This window comes from Furipterus horrens, unplaced genomic scaffold (genome assembly GCF_987537825.1).
Source record: "Furipterus horrens unplaced genomic scaffold, mFurHor1.1.pri manual_scaffold_11, whole genome shotgun sequence".
NCBI classification, from domain to species: Eukaryota; Metazoa; Chordata; class Mammalia; order Chiroptera; family Furipteridae; genus Furipterus; species Furipterus horrens.
The window spans coordinates 31,619,938-31,646,386 of record NW_028327181.1 but is presented as its reverse complement, the minus strand read 5'-3'; the positions used below and the strand labels follow the sequence as shown (position 1 = coordinate 31,646,386).

The 26,449-nt window shown below is 45.9% G+C and overlaps 2 long non-coding RNA genes and 2 pseudogenes across 6 annotated transcripts; 1 reads left to right on the top strand and 3 right to left on the bottom strand.

Moving 5' to 3' along the window:
- Positions 1-453: 453 nt before the first annotated feature.
- LOC149997349 (uncharacterized) lies at positions 454-10,764 on the bottom strand. 3 transcript variants are annotated; one of them, XR_016514070.1, is made up of 5 exons: positions 10,676-10,764; positions 10,299-10,401; positions 7,709-7,803; positions 687-748; positions 457-561 (listed from the first exon to the last, which is right to left on the bottom strand). It is a non-coding gene; the product is annotated as an uncharacterized LOC149997349 (long non-coding RNA). The 3 variants fall into 3 exon arrangements; XR_016514069.1 differs by having other exon boundaries at positions 454-748; XR_016514068.1 differs by lacking the exons at positions 457-561; positions 687-748 and adding an exon at positions 7,225-7,452.
- A 2,441-nt stretch (positions 10,765-13,205) lies between these two features.
- On the bottom strand, positions 13,206-15,471 carry LOC149997348 (uncharacterized). The gene is made up of 3 exons (XR_016514071.1): positions 15,331-15,471; positions 13,474-13,540; positions 13,206-13,244 (listed from the first exon to the last, which is right to left on the bottom strand). It is a non-coding gene; the product is annotated as an uncharacterized LOC149997348 (long non-coding RNA).
- Positions 14,404-24,884, top strand: LOC149997346 (tRNA pseudouridine(38/39) synthase-like; annotated as a pseudogene). The gene is made up of 6 exons (XR_016514067.1): positions 14,404-14,721; positions 15,355-15,666; positions 20,757-21,173; positions 21,284-21,848; positions 22,705-22,895; positions 23,038-24,884. The product of XR_016514067.1 is annotated as a tRNA pseudouridine(38/39) synthase-like (transcript).
- Positions 17,159-20,372, bottom strand: LOC149997347 (centriolar and ciliogenesis-associated protein HYLS1-like; annotated as a pseudogene). Its single transcript, XR_016514044.1, has 2 exons — positions 20,161-20,372; positions 17,159-18,362 (listed from the first exon to the last, which is right to left on the bottom strand). The product of XR_016514044.1 is annotated as a centriolar and ciliogenesis-associated protein HYLS1-like (transcript).
- Positions 24,885-26,449: the final 1,565 nt, after the last annotated feature.

The following is a 26,449-nucleotide window of genomic DNA, read 5'->3' as shown; positions in this document are numbered from 1 at the left end:
CAAAGGAACAGGGACACATGGCTACATTTGTGGAGTAAGAGTCACGCCTACCTCCCTGCTAGTATTACCGTTAGTGTTGCTGTTACTACGCTCAGGAAGCGGGCTGGAGCCTCAGCCACTGCGGAAGTCCCTGTGTGCGGATGCTGCTTCAGTGAGCGGACCGCTGGGTGGGCTTGGATCCTGCCCCTGCGCAGGGCCCAGGCTCCTCCTGCTCCCTCTGGCAGTGGGGCTCCTAGTATCTGCACGGAGACAGAGCTGGGACAGTTTTCCATGGTGGAGGGTCTGGTTGGAGAACTGAGGCTTGGCTGGGCCCAGTGGGTGTCTGTCCCCACAGGGCTGACAGGACCAGGCCAGAGACTTGAGATCTGTGGAGGAAGCCAGAACCAAGGACACCTCTCGTCTTTCTCCCCGTCCTCCCCTCTGGTCTGCTTCCCTCTCCCCACTCTCAATGTTGTGCCCACCCCCTAACCTGGCTAGATCCTCCAACTTCCCTGGCTGGGGAGCGGGAAGGAGGAGGGAGTTTCCGGAATGTCTGTAGAGCTCCAGCGGGAGGCTTGGCACCTGGAAATTGTCAGCCGTCTCCTTGGCGACTAGCAGCTAAATAATTCTGGGGACGGGGGAGGGCAGGGGGGCTCCTGGCAGGGCGGCCAAAAGAAGCAGCTTTCGGCCCCACGACTCCTCATCACCTGTGTTGCTCTGGGCTGATCCGGGAGACAGAAACCACACCAGCTATTTGAAAGGGAAGAATCTGCAATAAAGAATTGATAATTAGGTAGAAAGTTGCTAATTAGGTGATGGCAGGGTCTCAAAAGCATGCTTAGGCACTGCTCCCAGGGCTGGGGAAACCAGCGGGAGAGGGTGGACAGACTCCACTGTGGGCATTTTGAGGAGGGGATCCAGAGCCTGGCACCCAGACCTCTGAGGACAGGGCATCTGCCAGCTAGAGCTGGGGTCTCTGGGGCAGGGGTGTGGGGGTGGGTGCTGGATGATGAGGCTGTATGTGCTGAAAAAGCTGCCAACTGGATTCAGCTTGAGGACGGGCCTGCTGCCGCTGGGGGACAGTCGCTTCCAGGGAGCACAAGGACGCAAGCAGGAAGAAGCACGTCCACCCTTCCTCCTCCAGCCTGAAGCCTCCCTCCAGCGGCCCCTAGTGGGAAACTCTAATAGGAAACAGACGGCAGAGCAGAACTGGGGGAGGGGTCACTGCACTACTAGGCAGTGTGGAGAGAACAGGTCTGGAGCCGAGGAGCAAGAACCTTAAAGTACTAGTCACCGTCTCCTAGGCCGGCTCCAGTGGATAGAGCAGGGCCAAGCGCATAGTAGGTACTCATCTAATACCCTGGTCTGGCCCCTGCCTTGTTTAGTTCCTGAAAGGACACATGGGCAGGCCTTCTGAACTTATTCTGGCTTTTCTTGTAGAACTCCTGACATGCCCAGGATGTGACAGCTGGAAGGAATTCATATCATGGTGATGATGAAAACAACCGAGTGAAGACGTGGCCTTAGGAGAATGAGCTCTAAGTCACCGTGATCAAATCATACAGTGAGAGTAAAGGACAACATACATAGATCTACGGGACAGAATTAGAACCCAGTCCAGAAACACACCCCAGTACATTGGATTGTAGTACAGTATATGCTAAAGTGGTATTTCAAGCCGGTGGGGAAAAGGATAGTTTATTTAACAGATTGTATAGGCATGCCTGGATATCTCTGAAAAAACAAGGTTAAGCTCTCTACCTCACAAGTTATTAAAACTACATTTCAAATAAATGAAAGATTTAAATGTATTTAAACTAAAATATTTAAAACCATTTAAATATTGTTTTTATATTTAAGCAATTTCATAAGAAAATATTTTAAACAATATTTCAAACAATTTAAATATGTAAAATAATTTAATTAAAAAATTAGGAGACTATTTATATAACGTAGGGTTGAGGGGATTTTTCTAAACAAAACAGACAACCCAGAAGCTATGAAGGAAAAGCTAGACGTGAAGTGTTTAAATTTTAGAAAGATAAAAGATAACATGTACAAAGTCAAAAGACAAACTGTAGATGGGAAAAAATGTTTCAATATACACCCCCGATGAAGAGTAAGCCTCTGTCATCCATGAAGAGCCGCTACGCGCAGTAAGAGACAGAAATCGTCTCGTTGGAAATGGGCGACACCTGCGAGCAGGTGACAGGTGCCAGAGAAAACCCGAATAGCCGGTGCTCTGACGGAAAAACTCCACCTCACTAATTGTCAAGGAAATGCGGATTTTAAAACTGGGATGCCACTTTTCATTGCTCAGAATAGCAAAACTTCAAAAGAGCAATAAATAGCTGGGGCTGGGGAAGTTAGGGGGAAAACCACTTTTTATCACAACTGGTGGAGAAATAAGTTACCGTCGCTTTTTGAGGAAGGGATCTAAAAACATATATACGGACTAAGAATATGCCTCTCTTTGACCCACCTATGTCATCCCTGGCTATTTATCCTACAGAAAAAACAAACAAACAAAAATGGCAGTGAACTCCAGGATGCAAAAATATACAAACAAAATTGTATAGCTTTTTTTTTTTTTTGTGGTGGCAAAAATACTAGTAATGGTTGCCTGATAAACATATACCTATATACGGTAATCGTCGTCGGCAGCCGTCCGTCTCGAGAGACGATGGTGTAGCTTCTTAAGAGTCTATCTGCACCGCCGAGAATGGCTGTGCAGTCCGACTCGGGAGTGACATGGTATCTATCTCCTCCCATGTTGAATCGACATCTTGCGATGACGCTGAAGCTACAGAGCCTGGGCAGGGTAATATGGAGGATCTGCTGTTGCCCATGCAGCAGACCCCCCCTCTCTTCGCAGCTGAAGGGTCCAAGGGAAAGACGGAGTCGATACAGCTTGGCTTCAGGTGCGCCGCAGGAGTTGCCGGTGTTGACTACAACGTCAAACCGCCTTAGGGACTCCGGCTCCGGATTTTCTGTCGGGGTTTACTCCCTTAGCCTTTCCCCTGAAGAGGTATGCCGCAAGGCAGCGGAGGTTTTTTGGAGTCAGAGTTTTCCTTCTCTGATGTACCCTGACTGGAAGATCGAACCAGCGACACTTAGCTCGCAGGCCGACGCTCAATCCACTGAGCTAAACCAGCCAGGGCCATATATACGGTAATATGCACGTGTAAAAAAGAATAAATTACAAAATGACAAGTGCTCTATGATTCCACTTGGGATACTTGTAAAGTAGTCGAACTCTTAGAAAGAGAAAGAATACTGGTGGCCAGGGGCTGGGGCAGACGGGAAAACGGGAGTCGTTTCATGGGGACAGGGTGCCAGTTTTGAAAGATGAAAAGTGCTCTGTACACTTAGCAGTGGTTAAGATGGTAAATTTTACGTCATGTATATTTTACCACAACTTAAGACAAAGAATAAATTAGAGGGCTTGTTGCAACGTCAAGTGAGAATGCAGCTTGTGGAGAAATCCGTGTGGTATCTGTGGGATAAGGACAATACCTGTAAATAAATTGCCTCTTGGGCAGTCCAGGCCTGTCTGGGCCGGGCCCGAGTGCCCCGACTCCAGAGCGCCCCCTACCGCCTCAGGGCCGAGGGTTTTAGGTGGGAGCCAGCACTGAACTAAGCTCTTTGGCTTTCTCAGCCTTTGGGTGGCAAGTCCCCTTCAGGCTCCTGCCCCGCCGTTCCCCCATCTCGGCCCCTCCACCAAACACCAGGCCCCACAGCTGCTTCCAATACTTGGCACAAACTTTATTGAAGTGAGAAGCCCCGTTTATCATCCCCCAGACCCCAGCTCCTCCTGATTAGGTACATGTGACCTGACCTGTCTGCAGGACCTGAACCGGAAATCAAAGAAGAGAGAGTTGTGGCCCCAGCCAGTGTGGCCCAGTTGGCTGGAGCGTCGCACTGTAAACTGAAAGGTCCCTGGTTTGACTCCCAGTTGGTCTCTGGTCGGGGTGCATTTGAGAAGTAACTCATTGATGTTTTTCTCTCACAAAGAGGTTTCTCTCCCTCCTTCTCTCTCTGCGCCTTCCCTTCTCTCTAAAATCAATCAACATATTAAAGAAGAGACTGTTCTGAGCTGAGAAGTGAGAGGGGCGGGAACTGGGGGAGCAAAGTAGGGCCCAGAGGAGCCTTTAGCTGGCCTGGGGAGCTGGGGGTTATTCTCAAGCTGAGGGGAGGAGGGAAGGGCAGGGCCGAGCAAACCCTTTAAGGGCCACTGGTCTGCCCGTCCTCTCAGGCCGCATGTTCTCTCTCCAGTCTCCAAGGCTCTTCCCTCGGTGGGAACACCCTCCAAACTCGGCCTCAATTTCTCTTTCCTTAATCTCTCAGCTGTCAGGAAATCCCTCTGGACACAACAATTTTACAAAAACATCCCTTCCTAACCCCACTCTTCCTGGAGCCACAGAGTTACCAAACATTAAACACCGAACACAGCCTGGGGGCCCCTTACGTCTCAGCTCCTTCTCAGCCCAGAACCTCCCTCAGCAGCGCCCCGACCTACGGTCACGCGGCTGATGCTTTAACGTTCTAAGCTGCGTAGCCTAATACGGTAGCCGCCAGCACACATGGCTATTTGAAAATGAATCCCACATCTGGGTACACAGTTGGCCCTTGGACAGCACATGGGTTAGGGGTGCTGACTGCCTGCACAGTTGAAAATGCACATACAACTTGTTGGCCCTCTGCGCGCCCAGATGCCCACCAGCCAATTGACGGTTGAGCAATGCAGGTTTGAACTGTTGAGGGCTAATTGAAAAAAATCCCCATATAAGTGGACCCGTGCAGTTCAAACCTCTGTTGTTTAAGGGTCAATTGCATATCCAAAAGAAACGAAATTAGTATCTTGAAGATATAGCTGCACTCGTGTGTGCGTTCACTGGAGCGTCATCCACAACAGCCAAGATGTGGAGACAACCTGTCAGTCAGTGGGTGAACGGATAAAGGGGATGTGGCCCAGACGCATAATGGAATATTACCAGGCCGTCTGCGACAACAGAGATGAACCTGAAGGGCACTATGCTACGTGAAATAAGCCAGACAAATACTAATACTGTGTGGTATCACCTATAAGTGAAATGTTTTTTAAAAGAAAAAAAAAATCAGACACAGAAATAGAGAATAGAATGGTGGTTTCTGGGAGCTGAGTGGGGAAAAGGAAATGGGGAGCTGTTGATCAAAGTGTAAAAACTTTCAGTTATAAGATGAATAAATTCCGAGACTCTAATGTACAGCGTGGTGACTATAGGTAATAATACTGTATTGTATACTTGAAATTTGCTGAAAATAGCTATTAAAAGTTTTCACCAAAAGGAAGGTTAGTAAAGTGAACATGTTAATGAACTTGACTGTGTGAACGTATATCAAATCATTGCATTGTGCACTTTAAATAAATATAATTTTATTTGTCAATTACACCTCAGTGAAGATTGGAGAAAAAATTATCTAAAACTAAAATTCAATTCTTAGTCATACTAGCCACACATCAAATGCTCAATAGCCACATGTGTTGGACAATGTGTAAGACATGCAAAGGATCTCATATTTTACCCCAGTTGTAAGCTAACAATTAATCTGCCAGCTTCATGGATACTGACCGAAGACCCGAAACTCCCAGGTCTGAGACAAAGGGCACTACTATCTGCAGCAATATCAGTAGCCAGAGGAGCAGTGTTTTATTGCCCCAGGCTCCTGAGCCCCAGTTCCCACAGGGCGATATGAAGAGAGGCAGATAATACCCGCCCATGCGGTGGGTTGCAACACCGGAGAGGAACCACGAGTTCAGGCAATCTGACTCCTTTATACTGGGCAGGAGGCATGCTGTTAAATGCGCTAGCCTTCACCTTCCAAGGCTGTTGGCTAGACAAACGTCCTTAGAAGTGTCCAGAGCACAGGCATTCAGTGCCTCTGCTTCAAAAACGTGCACAAATATAAGAGACCCGTGGAGAACTGTCTCCCAACCCAATGCAGTTGGTGAACTTTTCCATCGCTCCAGAAAGTTCTGTTGGACAGTTCTGCTCTAAGCCATGGGGAACTGGCTGCTTCACTAGGTCGTCCCAGCACTTCTGAATTCAGACCTGAATTCAGACCTGGTTAAGGGTGAGCTCCTACCTGCATACATACGTGTAAGTTTCACGGTGTTTTCCTTGATGTCCATTCACATCAACCCTGGCTGGTTTGGCTCAGTGGACTGAGCGTCGGCCTGCGAGCTAAGTGTCGCTGGTTCGATCTTCCAGTCGGGGCACATCAGAGAAGGAAAACTCTGACTCCAAAAAACCTCCGCTGCCTTGCGGAATACCTCTTCAGGGGAAAGGCTAAGGGAGTAAACCCCGACAGAAAATCCGGAGCCGGAGTCCCTAAGGCGGTTTGACGTTGTAGTCAACACCGGCAACTCCTGAGGCGCACCTGAAGCCAAGCTGTATTGACTCCATCTTTCCCTTGGGCCCTTCAGCTGCGAAGAGAGGGGGGGTCTGCTGCATGGGCAACAGCAGACCCTCCATATCACCCTGCCCAGGCTCTGTAGCTTCAGCTTCACTGGAGAGGACACTCCAGCGTCATCGCAAGATGTCGATTGAACACGGGAGGAGACAGATACCGTGTCACTCCCGAGTCGGACTGCACAACCATTCTCGGCGGTGCAGATAGACTCTTAAGAAGCTACACCATCGTCTCTCGAGACGGATGGCTGCCGACGGATTCACACCACACTCCTTGTCTTTCTTAACTAAACTGTGAATGCTGGGTCTGCTTCAAATCAATGGGGTGCTGCACCTGCGGCTTTCATATGCTCTGGGTCCGTGAGGACCCTGAGTGTCCATGATGGGCAAAGGTGACACACAACCAGGACACTGTGGAAAGGTCCAACACTCTGGGGCACTGATGCCCAAACATTAGCAGGTATCAGAATTCCCGGGGGGGAGGGTGAGAAAAGAGCTTGCTGAGCCCCGTTCCCAGAGTTTCGGATTCAGGAGGCCTGTGGCAGGACCCCAGAGTTCACATTCCAAGACCTTCTCAGCTGAGACAGCTGTTGCCAATGGGGGGTCCTCGCTGTGACACCGTTGGTGACAGCAGCACTTTGGGTGCATGTAACTGATACGTGGATGACGCTGTTTGTCTTACTGGTGTTTGTGCTTTAATAACCAGCACGTCAAACTAGTTGTATTTTTAATCAACTTGATTTAAGGATATATTTACCTATATTCGTAGTACGAAGCTTACCTTTCCCCTTCATCATTACTGTCCAGACTTCAACCACGCTTTTAACACCTTCACCATCTTTGCCAGAGAGCGAGGACTCGGAGGGGCCTGCGTTGGTCCTGCTCTGCTGCTGGAGCAGAACCCCGCCTCTCGGCCCCCCCCCTGCAGTGATGAAGTGGCGTTGTTAGTTTCCATGGGATTTTCCCAGGACTTGTGAGGATCTCCTTCCCACCCTTTTCTTCCTCCCTTTCTTCCTTCCTTCTTTAAAAATTAAAAAAAGAAAAATTGATTTAAGAGAGAGAGAGAGAAACATCAATGTGAGAGAAAAACACTGAACGGTCGCCTCCCATTTGCACGGAAACCTAGGTATGTGCCCTGACCAGCAACCGAACCCCCGGCCTTTTGGTTCCAACCGACCGAGACCCCCAGCCAGGGCTCTTCCTTCCTTCTTTCCTCAGGAAGCGGGACCACCCCCCACCCTTAGGCTGCCGACAGTCTAGAGGACATGCTCTCTCACCTTTACATGCTGAGAAATCGTCAGGGCTGATTACAGTCTCAGGCTCTCCATCCGAAGGCAAAGGCCCTGCTCCCTTCTGCTGAAGCCCGAAGGCTCTGGAAGGAGGAAGAGAGTCCTAGTGTGGGGGAGGGGGCGGTGGGCAGGCACAGCTCTTGGGCCCCCAGCTTCCCTCTGCTCTGGGTGAGGTGGGACAGTCCTTCCCATCGGGCAGCTGTCACTTCTCTAGTCCTGCGGCTTCAGGTAACAACAAAGCCTCTGTCTGGGTGAATCCTGAGACCTGAGCCATGTGAGCAACCTGGCCCAGGAAAATCCATCCAGGACAGAATCCATGTTCCTTTTCCTAGAGCAATAAGACATTGTCTTTCTTTTTTTAATTAATTAATCAATTAACCTTCTGATCTGTGTTTTAAAGATTTTTTGTTTCTGCTATGCACAGGTAATAGTTTAATAAATAAGTTAAGCATAAAAGCTGTCCTGTACCAAACAACTGAGTTTCAAAGAAATGCACACACGACAGCATCCTCTTGCAGGATGTGGAAACGAGGGGAGTAAGGGTCCTTGCTAGGCCCCAGGCGCTGGGCGGTGCTTTATCTGTGTCATCTCATTTCATTCTGACACCAGCTCTGTGAGACAGATGCTGTTCCAGCTCCATTTTAGAGACAAGAAAGCAGAGAAGCCATATAACAGGCTTGTTAGTGGCGGGGTCAGGAGGTAAAACACCGGCCAAGCCCGGCTTCCTGGCATGCACCTGGGTTCCCGCAGACGGCGTCCATCACTTGGACATCCGCACGGAACTTCCCCATCTGTTCAACCCCACAGCCCGTCTGCAGAGCCAGCTCATAGGTAGGAGCCAGGCAGAGACACTGAAACTGAGCGAAGAGCGGAGGAGAGAGGCTCCTGTAAGCCATCATGCAAGTCTGAAATACAATGAAACTTGGCAGAGGGAGAGACACAGAAGTGACATGGGACAGCGCCGTTGAATAAAACAGGTTCAGCTGAATACAATTTCAGTAGCTGAGAGATGGGAGATGACTGCTGAGCATGAGAGGACAGGAGCTGAAGGATGGAGAAATAGCTGCCTCTTACACGCCCTCCCTAAGGGTTATGAAGACACACAGGTTACTGGTCACACTTCTTTGGGGTGGGGGAAGAATGAAATGGAATAAAAAAGAGGGGGAATGCGACAAATTACAGCTCGAATGGGATCCTCATCACCTCCTGCCGGCCGTGAAAAGTCTGCCCACTTCCAGAACACTCCCCGCTTGACCTGACCCAGCCTGTGCATCTCTGGCAGAACACTCCCTCCACCTCTCACACTGGTTACCTCCCCACCGCCCTGCCCGTGAACAGTGGTTGCTGATGAGTGACGAGGTTGATGGAAGAAACAGGTACTATTTAATGCTTCAGTTAAAGGTGGGTGATGAGGGGAAGCATACTTAAAGTGGTAAAAATCATTTCCATTTCTCAAAAACAGTTTTTCCTGAAAAATTATTATTCACAGTCTCAAACCCCAAATATAAATTTCACTGAACTTGTCTTAAAAAATAAAAACAAAAAAACCGCACATGATTTCTGCCCTGACTGGGTGGCTCAGGTGATTGGAGCGTTGCCTGGACACCAAAAGGTTGCAGGTTTGATTCCCTGTCAGGGCGCTTACAGGAGGCAACTGATTGATGCTTCTCTCTCACATCAGTATTTCTCTCTCTCTGTCTCTGTCTCTCTCTCTCTCTCTCTCTCTCTCACTTCCCCTCTCTCTAAAATCAATAATCGTATCCCTCAGGTGAGGATAAAAATTAGACAAACAGATGATTTTGTCTGTCTGGCTTCAGCTGTCCACTTCCCCAGCCTATCCTGTTGCACAGAGTGTAAGCTTCTGGAGAGAATCCTCGCTTCCCCACCGCACTGAGTGCGCTCAGTACTTAGGCCCTCAGCTTGCCAAACGAGTGGATGGGAACAGTTTGGAGAAAGGGGGTGATTACCAGATAGTTTCTACGAACGGACGCTAGGCTAGGAGCAGGGCAAGCGCAGTGCCATCCCGGCTCAGTCACTCTCTGACTTCGGTGACCTACATGAGGTGTTTCCCTCTCTGAGCCTCAGTTTCCTCCTCTGCTGAGGGAGGGAGGTGGGCCAGAGGACCGTCTAGTTCTTCACACCAAGCACAGTGCTAACAACGCACACTCATTTCAGCTGCACGACAGTCCTAGGAGGCAAGTGTTGACTCATCACGCATTCCTTCACTCACTCGTTCAGTGTTTAATGAGCGGTTCCTACAAGCCAGGCCCTGTGCTTGGTGTTTGGATCCAGGGTGAACAGATAACTACAACCCACGCCTTTACAGACAGGGTAACAGACTCAGAAAGATTTTCTGCCTCTCCTAAGACATTCAGCGAGTAAGAGGCGAGGCTGGGCCTGGAACCAGTCCAACTAAAAGCCTGTGCTCTCGACCACTGTCCTGTACTTCTGTCCAATACTGGACGATTTTATGAAAGAAGATCTGGTGTAAATGTCATATCATTGCAGCAATATCACCTGTTACTAAAATATCTTTGGTGTTGAAAGCAATCCCATGTCTCTCTCAGCCTTCCCTTACCTGTGGGAACAGTTCCGAGGCGTTCACTCTGCTCAGCATTGCCAAGACAAAAGCAGCTGTTTTTCCTGTTCCAGACTGGCTCTGGGCTATGAGGTTCTGCGGCCTATAGATAAGAGAAGACCATATTAGAGATTAAAAGTAACCAAGTTGGCCCTGGTGACTGAGCACTAGCCTGCAAACCAAGGGGTTGCTGGTTCAATTCCCAGTCAGGGCACACGCCTGGGTTGCAGGCCAGGTCCCCAGTTCAGGGAATGTAAGAGGCAACCATACATTGATGTTTCTCTCCCTCCTTTACCCTCTCTCTAAAACAAAATAAAACCTTTTAAAAAATAAAATAAAAGTAACCAAGCTGAAATACCATCACCCTGGAAACTCACGGATGCACCAGCATCATGGGGAGAGCCATCTCTTGGATTTTGGATGGTCTATTAAATCCCATTGCATAGATCCCTTTTAGTAACTCTTCCTTTCTGTCAAAAAAAGAAAAAAAATCAAACACTTAAAGCCCATGATTGGTCAGTAGCCTCAGAAATACAAACTTGACAGGTTCATTTCTAAATTAAGTCACTTTGTGAGCTTCAAAACTAGATGTAATTTATGCCTCACCTCCAAAACATATACAATCATCTCTGTGCACTTGGACCCCTAAAATAATACTCTATGCTATAAGCCTGGGATAAGGACAGTAATAGAACCTAACATTGAATTTTCTGTTCAATCAAGCAAGAAAGGAAAAACTCATCTGACAGAAGTGCATCAATTTGCCAGGAAGCCTTTCTTTCCCACACAAATAGAAAACTACATGAGATTTATTATTTAATTCTTTTTAATGAATGACAAACTTGGATGTTTTAACAGCTGTTTTCAGAGAAGGCAGAAACGTATTTATTTATCAAGTCTGCTCAGGAGCAGAAGGCACTATCGCCTCATCCTTCTGATCCGGTCTTTAAGTGCTTCTTTCCTGGGCTCTCATGATAGACGTTAAAAGAAGGGTAAAATGAAGTGGGCTGGAACATTTCCACTTTCAATAATACGCACGTTTTTGATGTGCTTAATTGGCAAACTGATTGGTAGATTACCAGCAACCAACTATTAATCTCCTCCATTTAGAAAATGTCTGGGCATTGCGATTTTGGATCTTTCCCCTTTATAAAAGTCCGTACCAGTAAAATATATTTCCTTAATGCCAGCTGATAAACCTCTAGGAAATGCAAACCCACTTAAGAAAGGTATTCATTTTAATGCCCGGATCTGTATTCTGGTATGGAGAGTAGTAATACGGCTGTGTCTGGTATAGCTATTTCCCTTAGCACAGCAAGATTAGTAATATTTTATCATAAAAAATGTCCTCAATCTGCTGAACAAGGCAGGTATCCGAGTGTTCCTCTTTGAGCTATATTTTAATTACATGCAAAAGGTATATATCTCATTATAATATTAAATATCAGAATGCAAAGGAGAGGTCCTGGTGGTTTTATTATCAGCAGATGAGTTTGTTCTGCGCTCTGATTTGCAGCATGTACCCCACTGGAAGAGTAAAAACACTCATAGCCACAGCTCTTCAAATGTTCTCACTGAATAGAGTGGAGAGCTGGGATCCTTTTGTAAGACCTCAACTCGGTGACTGGATTCTACTAAGGACCGTCGGATTAACTTGTTTAAGAGCGAATTAGCCACCAAATCCACTAGAAAAGCAAGAATAAAAAGGGGGTACTGCAGGGGGAATTCGGGCTTCCTAAATGACACCTAATAAGTTGCTCTGTCCCATGGAGTGGTGAGTATCAATAACCGCTTCTCAGTAAGTTTCCAGAGCCCTGATGGGCGTGGCTCCATCGGTTGAGCATTGTCCCACAAAAGGAATGGCTGATGGCTCTGATTCCCCGTCAGGGAACATGCCCAGGTTGTAGGCCTGTCCCCAGCTGGGGTGCATGCGAGAGGCAACCACCCACTGATGTTTCTCTCCCTCTCTTTCTCCTTCCTTCCCCTCTCTCTAAAAATAAAGAAAATATTTTCAAACATATTAAAAAATAAGTTTCCAGAAAGAATGACATAGCACTGAGAATTCCTTTTTCTCAGGAGGACCCAGTTTCTTATGCTCTGTTGCTATGCAAACCTCTAACTTCAAGCAAGTCTACATCCATCAGCACCAGACCTAATCTTTTCCTTGCCATCTGAACATTCTTAATCCACTCCTACAAGCTTCATTTCAATGTCCTCTAAAGAAATACGCTCCATTCCTAATTTAGTATTTCTCCTGCTATTCACTATTTATAAAGAAAATAGAGGCAAAGCCAGTTCTCCACTTGAGATCACATTACTCACATCATGAAGGTCACAATTAAAGGAAACAGAATGCTAGTAGATATATGCAAATGAATTTTTGTCCTACCTACATCTTCATCGTCGTCGGCAGCCATTCGTCTCGAGAGACGATGGTGTAGCTTCTTAAGAGTCTCTGCACCGCCGAGAATGGCTGTGCAGTTCGACTCGGGAGTGACATGGTATCTGTCTCCTCCCGTGTTGAATCGACATCTTGTGATGACGCTGAAGCTACAGAGCCTGGGCAGGGTAATATGGAGGGTCTGCTGTTGCCCATGCAGCAGACCCCCCCTCTCTTCGCAGCTGAAGGGTCCAAGGGAAAGACGGAGTCGATACAGCTTGGGTTCAGGTGCGCCGCAGGAGTTGCCGGTGTTGACTACAACGTCAAACCGCCTTAGGGACTCCGGCTCCGGATTTTCTGTTGGGGTTTACTCCCTTAGCCTTTCCCCTGAAGAGGTATGCCGCAAGGCAGCGGAGGTTTTTTGGAGTCAGAGTTTTCCTTCTCTGATGTACCCTGACTGGAAGATCGAACCAGCGACACTTAGCTCGCAGGCCGACGCTCAATCCACTGAGCTAAACCAGCCAGGGCTACATCTTCATCATCTTCTGCAATATTAATGGAATCATCTAAAAGGATGGAAGAGAAACAATAAATGTCAAGGTAAGTGCCGAGGAGAAACGTGAAGTGTATTACCCCAGTTTCTCTTTCCGATTCTACAGTGTGCACTGACAGGAAGGGTCATCTAGTGGAAGGGTGAGTAAAAAGATTGGGAAAGTAGTGGAGGGCCTTGAATGTGAAATTAAGGAAGCCAAACATATTCAGTTGCCAGGAACATGAGGAAAGCAATGCTCTTACCTAGGTTTGAGACTGTAGTATTCTCAATGTCCTGAAGGTTCTTCTGGTGGGGCATGGGGTTTAAAAACTATTGAAACAGACAAATTTCAACCAATATTAGGAAGCAAGACTTCAAGAAGCACAGTGCTACCCCTCACGGGGCTGGAAAGCATGCAGGGACGACAACCCAAATATTGTTCCCTTTGCAACGTTAGGTATAAATGGATTCCTTTCAGAAATAGTTCTCCTGTATGAATTATTCTAAAACTGCAGGAGACGTTTTGCTGCCCCTGCACGTTTAGTTCCTCTAGTCGAAATTTGGCCGTCCTTGGGACGGGTGGGTGTAACACACGATGTGACTAGGGAAGTGGCTAAGAAAGCGCCTTGGAAGCTAGCCTAGGCTTCATGTTCAAACGGGGAGAGAACACTCAGGGCCTGCTTGGGACACCCAGCTGCTTTCCCTTCGAGGACTTCCAGGTGTCTTCATTTTGCCTTTTCAAACCGAGGGTCTTGGGGTGTCTCCGGGCCTCCCTTTCCGGGGCCTTCTTCCAAGTCTTAGCCACTCCACGTTTCCCCTCCACCACTGGACACCCCACTCTCCCCCACCCCCGCATCCCGTAGGTTTCCCGTGGAAGTGCGGTCCCGGCGCCCGCCCCTCTGCCCTCTGGGTCGGAGCAGTTACACGGCTGCTCAGATGCTCGCTCTCCGCCGCCCCCGGATCGCCCGCCCACGGTAACGACGCCGTGGCTGCGATCGCCGGTTCAAACGCAGCCCGTGCGTCCAGCTCTGCGCGGCAGGTCCGCGTGCCACTCAGCGGCCAATGAGCGCCCTCCAGGGGCCGGCGCACGTGCCGCGACCACCCCGGCGGCGGCGCAGGCCCTGGCTCCCGGGAGGGGAGACGGGGGCAGGGTGCGTGGGAGGGCGGAGTGGGGAGGTCCGGGGAGGGAGGAGGGGCTGCGGGAGAAGTCGGGCGTCAGCCTGGCCGCCCCTCGGCTGGCCCCGCACCGCGCCAGGTGACGGAAGCCGGGGAGGGGCACTGTCGCAGCGGACTGTTGCCTGCTGCTGACCTCTGATCGGGACTCCGAGCAGCCACGATCTCCGTACCTCCCTTACCCCACCACTCAGTCCCCGGTCACTCTCTGAGTGGTCAGGCTGGACCCTCGCCCCGCTTCAGGCACCCAAGCCAACGCTTTTCCCCCGATTTCCGCGTCTACATGACAAGAAGTCAGAACGGCTGCCAATGGCTAGGAAAATGCAGGGTCAAAGCAGGTACGTTTCGTCTGACAATGAATTCGAACGCGAAAGATGTGGAGAGGAAGGCAAGTCGTTTCGGCTCTAACTTTCGTCCCTGTTCTGAAATGCCTGCGATGCTCCCGCAGGCGGGCTCGTTTTAATTCTAATTCTGATGCGTGCCCCTTGCTAAAGCAGTCCTTAGAAGACTGTCCCTTGTGCTACAACCTCCACCTCCTCTCTGCACTGACTGCATCACTGGGATCGATTCCTTCTACTACTGACTGCTGAACTTGGACAAAAGTACCCGACCCCCCCCCCCCCCCCCCAGTTTTTCTAACTGGCATCTTGAGATTTGGACCAGTCTCTAGAAAAACCTACCAAAAAAAAAAAAATCTATCTAGACATGCTCTCAGACTCCCAGCTGTCACTCGTAGGCTCCTCGGTCGTTTTGTTTTGAGGCTCCCACAATCCCTTTCAGCTCTTATATGTGGGTTCACGTAGTAAAAAGAATTTTTTTTTGTCTCGCAATGGTAACTTTCTATGGATTTAAATAGGCATAAAAGCGAGCCAGGTTCTTTAATCTTAGTTTTCGTATGGGAGTGGCGGAGCTTTGAAAAGTTATTATCTTAGCACACTAGAATTTACCTGTTTATTTTTTACGTGCGCCAGGCCTTAGGTGGAGAAACAGCGGCCAGACTGGAAAACACTTGGCTGAGTTCCACGCCAAGCCTGCACCCCCGCGCTCTTGGAACTACATTTCCCACAAAGTTGGACTACAACTCCCATGAGACCTCGAGAGCGCTCGGGGGATGCAAGCCGACAGTTTCCTGTCTCGGGAAAAGCCGCCTGGCGGCCGGCCGGAAGATAAGTGTGGACTTTAAGGGGTTGTTTTCTGGCTTCTGCACAGAGGAACGGACAAGTGGACAAGTAGTCGGACGTTTCGCTCTTCGCAGCCTCCTTTTCATTCCTTGACCTTTTCAGGTGAGTGCCATCATGTGGGAGTGGGATCTCGCTTAAGAACGTGTGTTTGTGTTAAGGGCTTCTTGGAGCTCCTGGCGGAAACTCGCGGCAGGAGGTTCTTGGAGGGCCTCTGCTGCCTCGGTGAGAATTGTTTGCCCCTAAAACTAAATTCTGTCAGAGGTCGGGATCCCAGTAGGTGGGGTGGGGGAAGGCGTGGCGACGTTTTTCGTTTGGGGGATTGCTTTCCAGTGTTCGTGTTTTCTGATCCTGTGGGTCTGTTAGCCCTCCTTCCCTCGTTTGTGTAAAATAAAATTTATGGTGGGAATGCTCTTTCTGCTACTCCACTAGTTACTAATATTTTCGAGGTTAAAACCGTTTGAACTTTAGCGAGGACTCTTTGCGTGACGCGCGATGCTCGGCGCACGCAGGAGTACCCTCTTTGCGGTGCTGGGGCGGCCTCCTTCCGGCGTTCGAGGCCTGTGTGGGAACCCGTCCTCCACCCTGAGAAGGGTGTGCTGTGCCGGAGAAAGCACTGCACTGACCAGGAGGCTTGGGCGCGAGTCCTCTTTTTGCCACACACCTTACTAACCCGCCCTTAAACCCTGTCGACCGGTCTTTGGTTAAGTAAGGGCTTGAACTAGATAATCACTTTGGAAACTGATTTGGTAATACTGGGCTTCGAAGTACATATAAAGTAAATCACTGGAGAGATGTGCTGTAATTTGCATGCAAAAATGCCATGTGGCTTTTATCTTTTAAAAAAATAGAAAATAAAAACTACCTTTAATCCCACTGCCCACTGTTACATTTTGCTCTTTCCTTGTGTTTTGTGTGTATGGATTAAAGACTGAGATCATACTGCAGTTTGGAACCTATTTGTTTCACTTAATTTGCATTTTTCTATTAGCTCCCCATGATTCCCAATGACTAATGTTCTAATCACCTATCATATAATTTGCAGTTTTTACTTATTTACCGTTAATATGTCCTACACATGACATCGAGTCCCTGATTATTTTATTTCAGTGATAAATGCCTACGGTGGAACTGGGTGAATGAATGATGTAGCTTAAATATAGTCGAGAAAACGATTTTTAGCAGATAGGTCAAGGTTATTCTTTTTTAGTTCACACAGCTGCATCTGGTTCCAGATGTAAGCAGTTTGAAGTTCTGTTTCGGAACGGCAATAGCCTTCCAGTGACAGGCATAATTTCTAAGACAACCTAGTGACAAATTATTAAAAACGTAGTATTCTAGAAGTAACAACTGGAGGGCAATATATTTAAGGAATTTTGAAACAAAACGGGCTAGAATCCTGTATGTCCTACAGTGCTATTGTTGAGCATCTATTAAAAAGCAGTTAGCTGGAGTTACTAATGAAGGAGAGCTGTGCTGCTACTTCTTTCCTTTAGGTTTGGGTGTGGAAAGAGGTTTGCTCCTTCCCTTTGGCTCTCATCAGTTAGGTGGTGAGAATATGATGGGGAGTACAATTGGAAGCAAAACCATAAGGGCAAATCCACAAACTCCCAAAATTCTTTAATGGATAAGCTTAATGCCCAGCAACCTGAAAAACACACTAACAGAAACAGCAACTCACACCGGCTGAAGGTAGAGCACAGAACAGTAACAGCGCTAGCTGACGGTGCTTGGTAATCCGACAAGTAGAAAGGCCAGGTCTGTTTTTCTTCCTCCGGCATGACTTCTCTTGGACTTTCACATAAGTTGTTTCTGTTTAAATAAAAGGAAAGATATGGAAGACCAGGCTATCCCAATCATGCGAAAGGAGACAGGGTTTTTAAAAAGCCTTAAGAAGGAGAAAGAGGAAAGGGAAGCTTCCTGGGCATGACAGCAAATACCCCAACGAAGGGCAGATCTTTTTTTCTCAGTTGGTACTAGATAATTGTTTGGAACATATATGTGCTGAGGCTTGGATTGGGGTTCTGCTCTTTGACAAAGCATCTGTTCTCAGACACCCCAGCGTAATTCTTTCCTGTGATCTTCACCAGGTAACCGCATTGAGTCCCAGTCCCATTTGTACTCAAAATAGCGGGCTACCCGGTCTATCTTGCCCCGGTTTCGGCTTAACTGGTCCAGCCTTGGGAGAATAAAGGACTTGGGTCGGCTGGCAACAATCAGGTCTTGTTCATAAGCTGGAGGGCTCATTCCTTCCCTTTGTAGATAGCAAGTGAGCTGATCCTGAGAATTCCTTGGTATTCATGTGGTAGATTAAATTTTTCTGAAATATCAACAGGGGATTCCCTGTCTTTCTGGAACTGCAGGTTCATCAGCCTTTGTCTTAAGTCCCAGGGATCCATGTCCCTTTCTGTACCAGACTCGGACTCACTGACAGCCGACTCATCTGTCACTAACACGTCCCCATCCGGCTTCCCACGCAGCGCCTTTCTCTTCATCGCCGGCCCTTGCGGCCTTTGGGAGGCCTCTGGGGCTGGTTCTGGGGTGACGTTACTCTGCGCATGTGGGTACTGCAGTTGCATAGGAAGAGCAGGTCGCCTTCCTGGGGTCACTGAAGCTTTGCTGTAGGGATCATATTGGATAGACTGGGATTCTCTCCTGACTGCCCCCTCACCCTGCCCTGCACAGATACGGTGAAAGCTGCAGCGGCCGCTAACATTCATTCTTCTGGGTCCATATTGGCCCATTTTTGTCCACTGGGTCCCATGAGTTCCTCCATTGCTTCCCCTACACTGTAGGATCTTCTGCAAGAGAAAACGCTCATCAGTTCTCTAATAAGTTCCCAGCTCATAAACTGTTCATTCCCCTCTCATCTATTATTTTATAGCAGTGAAATGAAGAGTGGCTGAGGCAATTATAACTACAATAGTTATATAATAAAATATAGATAGGATAGGAACAGGTTTCTTTGCAGGGATGGGGGGCATTAACTCAGTTCTGGAGAAGCTCTTACCTGTTTTCATTTCAACTCTGTCATTCCCTCCCACTTTCTACTGCCTGGTAGTTCTCACCACCTTTAGTAACTCCTAAGACGGGACAGGTAAGTTCTGGCATAAGGAAAGCTTGAGACTCCATGACATGGGGCATAACGCTTAATGTACATTACGTAGTTTGTGCTTAGAGGGGCACTTCGTGTATCCAGCATTGTTCTTTGTGCTTTACATTAATTCATGTAATCCTCACAACCATGGGATAGGCACTCTATCTCTTTTTCACAGATGAGGAACACGAGGCATAAAGATGAAGTAACTTAGCCCAAGGTTACACAGCTAGTAAGTTGCACAGAATTCCAATGTATGAAAGTGCCATTATTTTTCAGCTAGTCCATGATTGATTTATTTTAGGCCTGCAGTCTTTTGCTGTTAAAAGAAGGTATTACAGTGAGTATCTTATGAATTTTTACATACTTATGCTAACATATATGCACGTTAAAATTCTAAAAGTAGAATAGATGGGTCAAAAGGTATGTGTGTGCTCAATTTTGATAGCTGTTATCAAATGCCCTCTAAAAATATTGTACCAATAGCCCTGTCTGGTGTGGCTCAGTGGATTGAGCACTGACCTGCGAACCGAAAGGTTGCTGGTTTGATTCCTAGTCAGGGCACATGCCTGGGTTGCAGGCCAGTTGGGAGTGTACAAGAGGTACCTGATCAATGCATCTCTTGCACACTGATGTTTCTCTCTGTCTCTGTCTCCCTCCCTTCCCCTCTCTCTAAAAGTAAATAAATAAAATCTTAACAAACAAAAGTTGTACTAATACTGTGTTACAGAGTTTGTTTCTCCATTCCTCTTCCAACATGGTATACTATCAAACTTCCTAGTCTTTGCAGCTAGTTTGGTTAAAAAAAAAAATTCTATAAATTTGGCATTTACTTAAACTTAATAAAACTGGGCATCTTTTCATTTATAAGCTTTTACTCCCTCCTCTTTGTATTAAATGCTGTTCTTGTCCCACTTACCTGTCAGGTTGTTGGACTTTTTCTTAGATTTTTACATTAAAAGTGATTTATATATTCATGAAATACTTACATATTAAGGGAGTTGAAGTTAGCCTTTTACCATCATTAACTTTTTTCTTCTGACTTTATTTTTTTGCTGGCATAAACTTTCATTTTTAGGTAGTCACATTTTTGGTTTTCTACGGTTTCTGTGGTGTTTTACTTAGAAATGCCTTTCCCATTCCAAGATTTTAAGAAAATTGTTTCATGTTTTCTTCTAGTACTTTAATAGTGTTTTACGTTGAAATTTTAATCTATTATAGATACAGAAATTCGAAGGGCAAATAACTAAATGAGTTACCTAGACATAATCAGCCTTAAAACAGATGTGGAAATGACCTATTACTGAAGTAACCATCAGTCATAGGTTGTCTAGTACCATTTTTAAGGTTGTCCTCAGATTATTGAAATATACCAGGAATTTCAACACTGATATCTAAATTACATCATCTAAACTAACTTTTCTAACTGCTAGAAGTACAGAGATCTTTTTTCAGAACATGCATTAAATTTGACTTAAAAACGGATCATGCTGTTGAATTACCTCTTTTCTGCCATCAAAATTGCTTCAAATGGCAAAATCTTGACTCCAGGTTCCACTTCCAATGTATAGTACTATCACTGACAAATTTCTTCAATCAGGCTAGCTTCTATTATACCACCTTTAAGACAAACCTGAGTATTAGATGATAGAACATACAAGCCACTAATTTTATCTGAGATACTAGAAAGTTATAGACACTCACAGTAGATGTCTATATTCCATGTCAACAGAAAATGATTGGAAAGATTGAACAAATGTAATGAGAAGTCAAAAGGAAATGTAGGGGGAAAATATCAATAACATCAGTCCTTACTCAGTGAATAAATATTAGAGATATGAAATCTACAGTTTTCCTAAATTCTATTTAAACCTTAACAATGCTAACTGAATATTTTTGATACTGCTTTCCTTTTCCCCTGTGAACTGGCCACACAGGATGGAAAAGAACAGTATCTGTGGATGGCCAACCCGTACCTGGGCAGAAGCAAAAGTCTGCTTAAGGCATTAAATTAAACCTTAGATACTATTCGAATATAATGCAAAGCTACTGACATGACCAAGGGAACCAGCGCTGAATCCTTTCACTCTCTTCTCAGGCGGCGTGGACCCATATGACTGATTTATCCCTGGGATTGGCTTGTGATGGCTGAAAACGACACAGAGTCCAGACTGACAGACTCCTAAGAAGAGTACAAGAACTGGAGCAGGAGGTTCAGAGACTTAAAAGAGAACAGGCCAACACCAAGGACTCAAATATTAGAGAACGTTCTTCTGGAGCTGGCAAGGCTAAGCACGCATTTGATTTCAGTGCTCATGGCCAGAGGCACGTCGCCCTGAAGATAGCCCATCTGGGCTGGGGGTACCAGAGCTTTGCCAGTCAGGAAAACACAAACAACACCATTGAAGAGAAACTGTTTGAGGCTCTAACCAAGACTCGACTAGTAGAAAGCAGACAGACATCCAACTATCACTGGTGTGGGTGAACCGACAAAGGAGTTAGTGCCTTTGGACAGGTAAGGGCCACGAGACTGTTTCTCAAAGCAAACACCAATATATTCTAGGTGTACATACTGGGGATTCGGATTCTGTGTATTTAACACAGTATCTTGCTCTAATTCCACAGGTGATTTCTCTTGACCTTCGGTCTCACTTTCCAAAAGACAGGAATTCAGAGGATTTTAATTTAAAAGATGGAGTCAATAGTGCTGCTGAAGAGATCCGTTATACTTACATTCTCAATCGGTGCTCCCCCCAGACATCCGTGTGCTGGCCTGGGCCCCCGCAGAGCCTAGCTTCAGTGCTAGGTTCAGCTGTCTTGAGTGGACATACTGCTATTTTTTCCCTCGTGCTGATTTAGACATTGTAACCATGAACTGTGCGGCTCAGAAGTATGTTGGCACACATGATTTTAGGAACGTATGTAAAATGGATGTAGCTAACAGAGTGATTAATTTTCAAAGGACTATTCTGTCTGTTCAAGTAAAGCTAGTGGGCCACAGCCTGGCTGAGGAGAGATGGCAAGACCCTTTCCAGTTATGTCAGTTTGAGGTGACCGGCCAGGTGTTCCTTTATCATTAAGTTCGCTGCATGATGGCGATCCTTTTTCTAATTGGCCAAGGAATGGAGAAGCCAGAGATTATCGATGAGCTGCTCAACGTAGAGAAAAATCCCCAGAAACCTCAATACAGGTAAATTAAAAAAATAATAACAAAACAGTTATTGCTTTAGGTTACTTTAAATATATTCTAGCACATCTTTCTCTCCCCACAGTTGTCTAAATAACTTAAGCCACTGAATCTTTCTTCATGAAGCTTTTAGTATAACTTGTAGAATGTGATAAACACGTAGGAGGTAGCAGTATCTTTGAATGTTCTTCTGGCACACTTCTATCCCAGTAGTAAGAAACAGGTGTTTGGACCAGCCCCTTAAAGAAAAGCACATTCGTTCCTACATTTTTTTCCCCCTTGAATTTATGTTAAGAGGTATAGTTAGGACCTGCTGAAGTTAAACAGTGATCATTCACACTATTCATATAAAATCTTGCTTCCTCTGTATTATGGAGTAGTCATGCTACTATACTTCGGAATTTTTCCTAATTTTCAGTTTCTGAAATGGCAGGAAAGGTAGGAAAAATAGTCACCTTTCTTTTTAGGTGCAGGCTGAGGTCAGAAAGACCAATAATTCATTTCTAAGCAGTGAAATCTATTAAGTACGTTTCCACTTCATACTACACAAAAGCTTGGAAAAACATCATCAGCTGTCTTTAATTTTATAGCCGTTTGGTGAAGCCAAGTCATCTCACTTCTAAGTGACCTGTTACCACTGATATTTACCCTAATACAGATCAAACCTAACCAGGAGACCTATGGTTTGTCTCCTTTTTCTATTAATTATAATGTTGTGCAAGGTTAGCGTTAGTGTTGTATTTTCTTACCTATTAGATACTTAATATTGACAAAGTTTCCCCCTTCCTTTTAACCCTGTTTTTCAAGAACTGTTGGATGGCTGCTGTGTATTCATACTGTTTTGTCTCTTTCTCTCTAGTATGGCTGTAGAATTTCCTCTAGTCTTATATGACTACAAGTTTGAAAATGTCAAGTGGATCTATGATCGGGAGGTTCAGGAGTTCAACATTACCCACCGGCAACAACAACGGGCTAACCAGGCTGTTAAGACCCACATGTTGTATAGCATGCTGCAAGGACTCGACGCTGTTCCAGTACCCTGTGGGACAGGTATGACAGGGAAATCCACCGATAAAGTTACTTACCAGAACCAAAGTTATACAGGGTTATGGGGAGGTGGATGTATATAAGGTCTGGAGGTGACTCTGTGCTGGTGAAGTATCCATGTAATGCCTGGCTGTATGTGTTACAGGAACAGAGATGGAAGGGGTGATAGAATGGAGAGATGTCAAGCCCCCTGCCATAAAGCACACCAGCGCCTTTGTAGAAGGAGTGAAAATGCGCACATATAAGCCCCTAATCGATTGTCCTAAGTGCCAACAACTAGAATCCCGGATTCAGCACTGTGTAAGCAGGGGACGCATCGAGGACCCATGTTTATTCAATGAGACAGAAACAAAAGCCAAAAGGGAATGTAATGACCCAGTAGAGGAAGAAAGTACCATTCTAGAGAAACCGACAAAGAGAGTCTGTGTTGATGCAGAAATTAAAAGCATCCTTTAACCACAGTAAACTCACCAGGATCTCGGAGGCAACAGCTCACAACAGGTGGACAAAAAGGAAGATCAATATTTACTGCAATAAGTCCTAGGATTCAGATGATCAGCTCTTAATAAAACAGAAAACCAAGATCACAGGCCCTATTTGAGGAAGTTCTGGCTTGAAAAGCAGATCATTCTCTAGTTCCTGTCCAAACGGATTAAGAGGGAAGAAGCAAACGCAGATGTGGAACGGAATGTGTTCACACCCCCCGGAACCTGTGCCTGTGTCCGCATTATTCGAGCCCGCCTGCAGTGTCTGTCATTTGTTGCGCTGTCCTCCTTCAAAGCAAATGAGATGTTCACTGCCCAGGTGAGTTTGCATGAAGATTGCTGTGTGAGGGTCTTATTTTCTAAGACAAACTAAAAAAAATGAAAGTTAGTCGGTTAACTATTTGATCATTTGGTGTGGTGCCAGGCGCAATACTACGCAACAGTGACCTGGGGCACAACAGCCCTCACAAAGCTTGCCCGTCTCTGCTGCGTTTTTCTCCAACCTTTGACACATGTAAAACACATTCATTGTTAGCCCCCAAGCCATGTAGTTCACCAGCCCCAGGCCCAGTGGTTTAAGGACAGCCCTCCCAGAGCTATCCAAGCTCAGTCTGGCAGAGCAGATGGGAGCCAGCTGCTGCGCAGACGAGGGAGCAGAGATGCAGTCTGTATAGAGTTCAAGGCGACCACATTTGCATTCAGGTAACTAATTACAGGAGTGTGGTTTGAGAGGGACAATGGCATAGTTTAGAAAGATAAGCAGGGGTCATGTCTGTAGAGCCTTTTAGGCCTTCCTGAAAAGGCTTAGGTTTTTATCTTGAGGCACCTCTGCAAAAACAAACGAAAAGCCAGCCTTGCTGTGTGTATGCTGTGGACCGGAAGAGGGCAAGACAGTGGGACCAATGGGGAGGCTGCTGCATTCATTGGGGAAATGATGGCCTAGACTAGGTTTGTAGTAGGGGAATAGAGACAAACACATGGATTTGAGATTAAGAAAGGCTCAACAGGACTCTGGGTGAATGAACGCGAGGTTCAAAAGGACGGAGGCTTTCAGAAGAACTCCCAGGTTTCAGATCTGAAGCACGTCTGGAACAGGACAGCATGCATGGACCTGGGGAATACTCTGCTAAGTGCAGTAAGCCAAAGAGATAAAGAAGTGCTGTGTGATCTCACTTATACACAGAATCTAAAGAACAAAATCAAACAAAATCAGACTCACAGATGCAGAGAACAAACTAAGGGTTGCCAGATGGAACGGTGTGGGGCTGGGGAAAAAGGTCAAAGGATTAAGAAGCCACAAACCAGTCACAAGCATGTAGAGGGAATGCAGACAATAAAAGTGTAATACTGTGTATGGTACCAGGTGGGCACTAGAATGATCAGGGGGGTCGCTTTGTAAGTTAACGCAACTGTCTCACCACTATCCTGTACAACTGAACAAATATAAAATACTGAATGTCAGCTGTAATTGAAACATAATAAATCACTCCTGATTTTTAAAAATCAACTTTAAAGAAATGGTACATGGAACAAAAAGCACTAACTAAAAAGTCATGCTTGGGAGAGTCTGTAGAAGCAAAGAAGAGAGGATCAGGGTCTCAGGTCTTAAGTAAATCCTTTCAAGTTTAGGTTATACTATCAAATTTAGAATAAGCTTTTAGTGACATTACTTCTGGTGGTTAACATAGAAGAAGCTAGTGAGAAGCCCCAAAGTTTAACTTTTCAGAATTACTTCAGTTATCTGAGGTAATATCTGTATGAATTCCAGTTTCTGAGCCATGGTGGGCACTAAATACATGTTAGAAGTTAAGCAGGGCTTGGATCTTACTTTCTTCAGTGTAGAATGGAAGGAATTCAATAGGTTTTGAACTTCAAATGACATTTTATGTATCAATAAATATATATAAACAAAACTGAGCTTTTCAATGTTCATGCAGAATAAACCTACCTACTAAAAAGATGAGCAGAGAACAAAGAGGAGCAGAAATGAAATAGGTCTGTGGACAAGGAGAAATTCCAACACTGAAGCCAAAGAGACTCTTTTGTGTACCATAATACAGAGCAGCAATTTTCAACCTTTTCCATCTCATGGCACATACAAAAAATTACTAAAGTTCGGCAGCACACCAAAAAATATAGTTTGTGCTGATCTGACCAAAAAGAGTATAATTCTGATTAGTTCACACCAGACGGCTATTGTGTTGGCTGTTGTCATTTTTGGATTTGACCACTTAAGGGAAAAGAGGTCAGTGCCCCAAACCAGTCAGGTATGGCAATCTTTTAAAAATTGTGCTGCGGCACGTGAGTTGAAAATCACTGCTATACAGTGATCAAAGTATTTATTTACATTTAAATTATAGCACACTCCCATTCTTTTTTGAACATACAGGAGTAGGTGTTTGCCAATAAAATCTAAACTTTAGTAAAGTCCATAGGCAACTGTCAGTTCTTTATATTAAAAAGAAACACTTTCTAATATAAAGACCTGATAATCCTTTCTCTTTACTGAGGAAGAAACTGTCATCTAGAGACTAGAACACCTTTTATTTTGTAAATAATTATAGACAGTATTAACTAAAAGCCCTACAGTACCTTCTCTTCAAAATCCTAAGCAATTTGGTGTCCCATGTTCAGTTTCAAGTGAAGGGATTTCGAGTGTGGAAGAGGTAGGAGGGGTCAGTACTTATAGATCCAACCATTCCAGGGAGGCTACTGCCCAGTAAAACAAGTTCCTCTACCTCTGGGGAGGTAAACATGCCGCTTAAAGAACCACAATATTAGAACAAAACAACAGGAAAAAATACCGTGAAAAGGAACCCTAATCAAAAGGGACAATAAAGTGGGGAAGGTATTTGTACCAGGTTCAAAATACTAATTCAAATTCCTCTTAGAAAGCTAATAAAACATACACACACCCACGGAATAAGGAAAAGACAGATGATTTACCAAAGAAATAATAATAAACGAAGAAAGAGATGTTTAGTCTCATTAACACAAATAAAAACATTAAGGCATCCTTCTAGACTGGTAAAAATTTTCAATACCCAGGGCTGGTCAGCCCGTGGAGAAGGA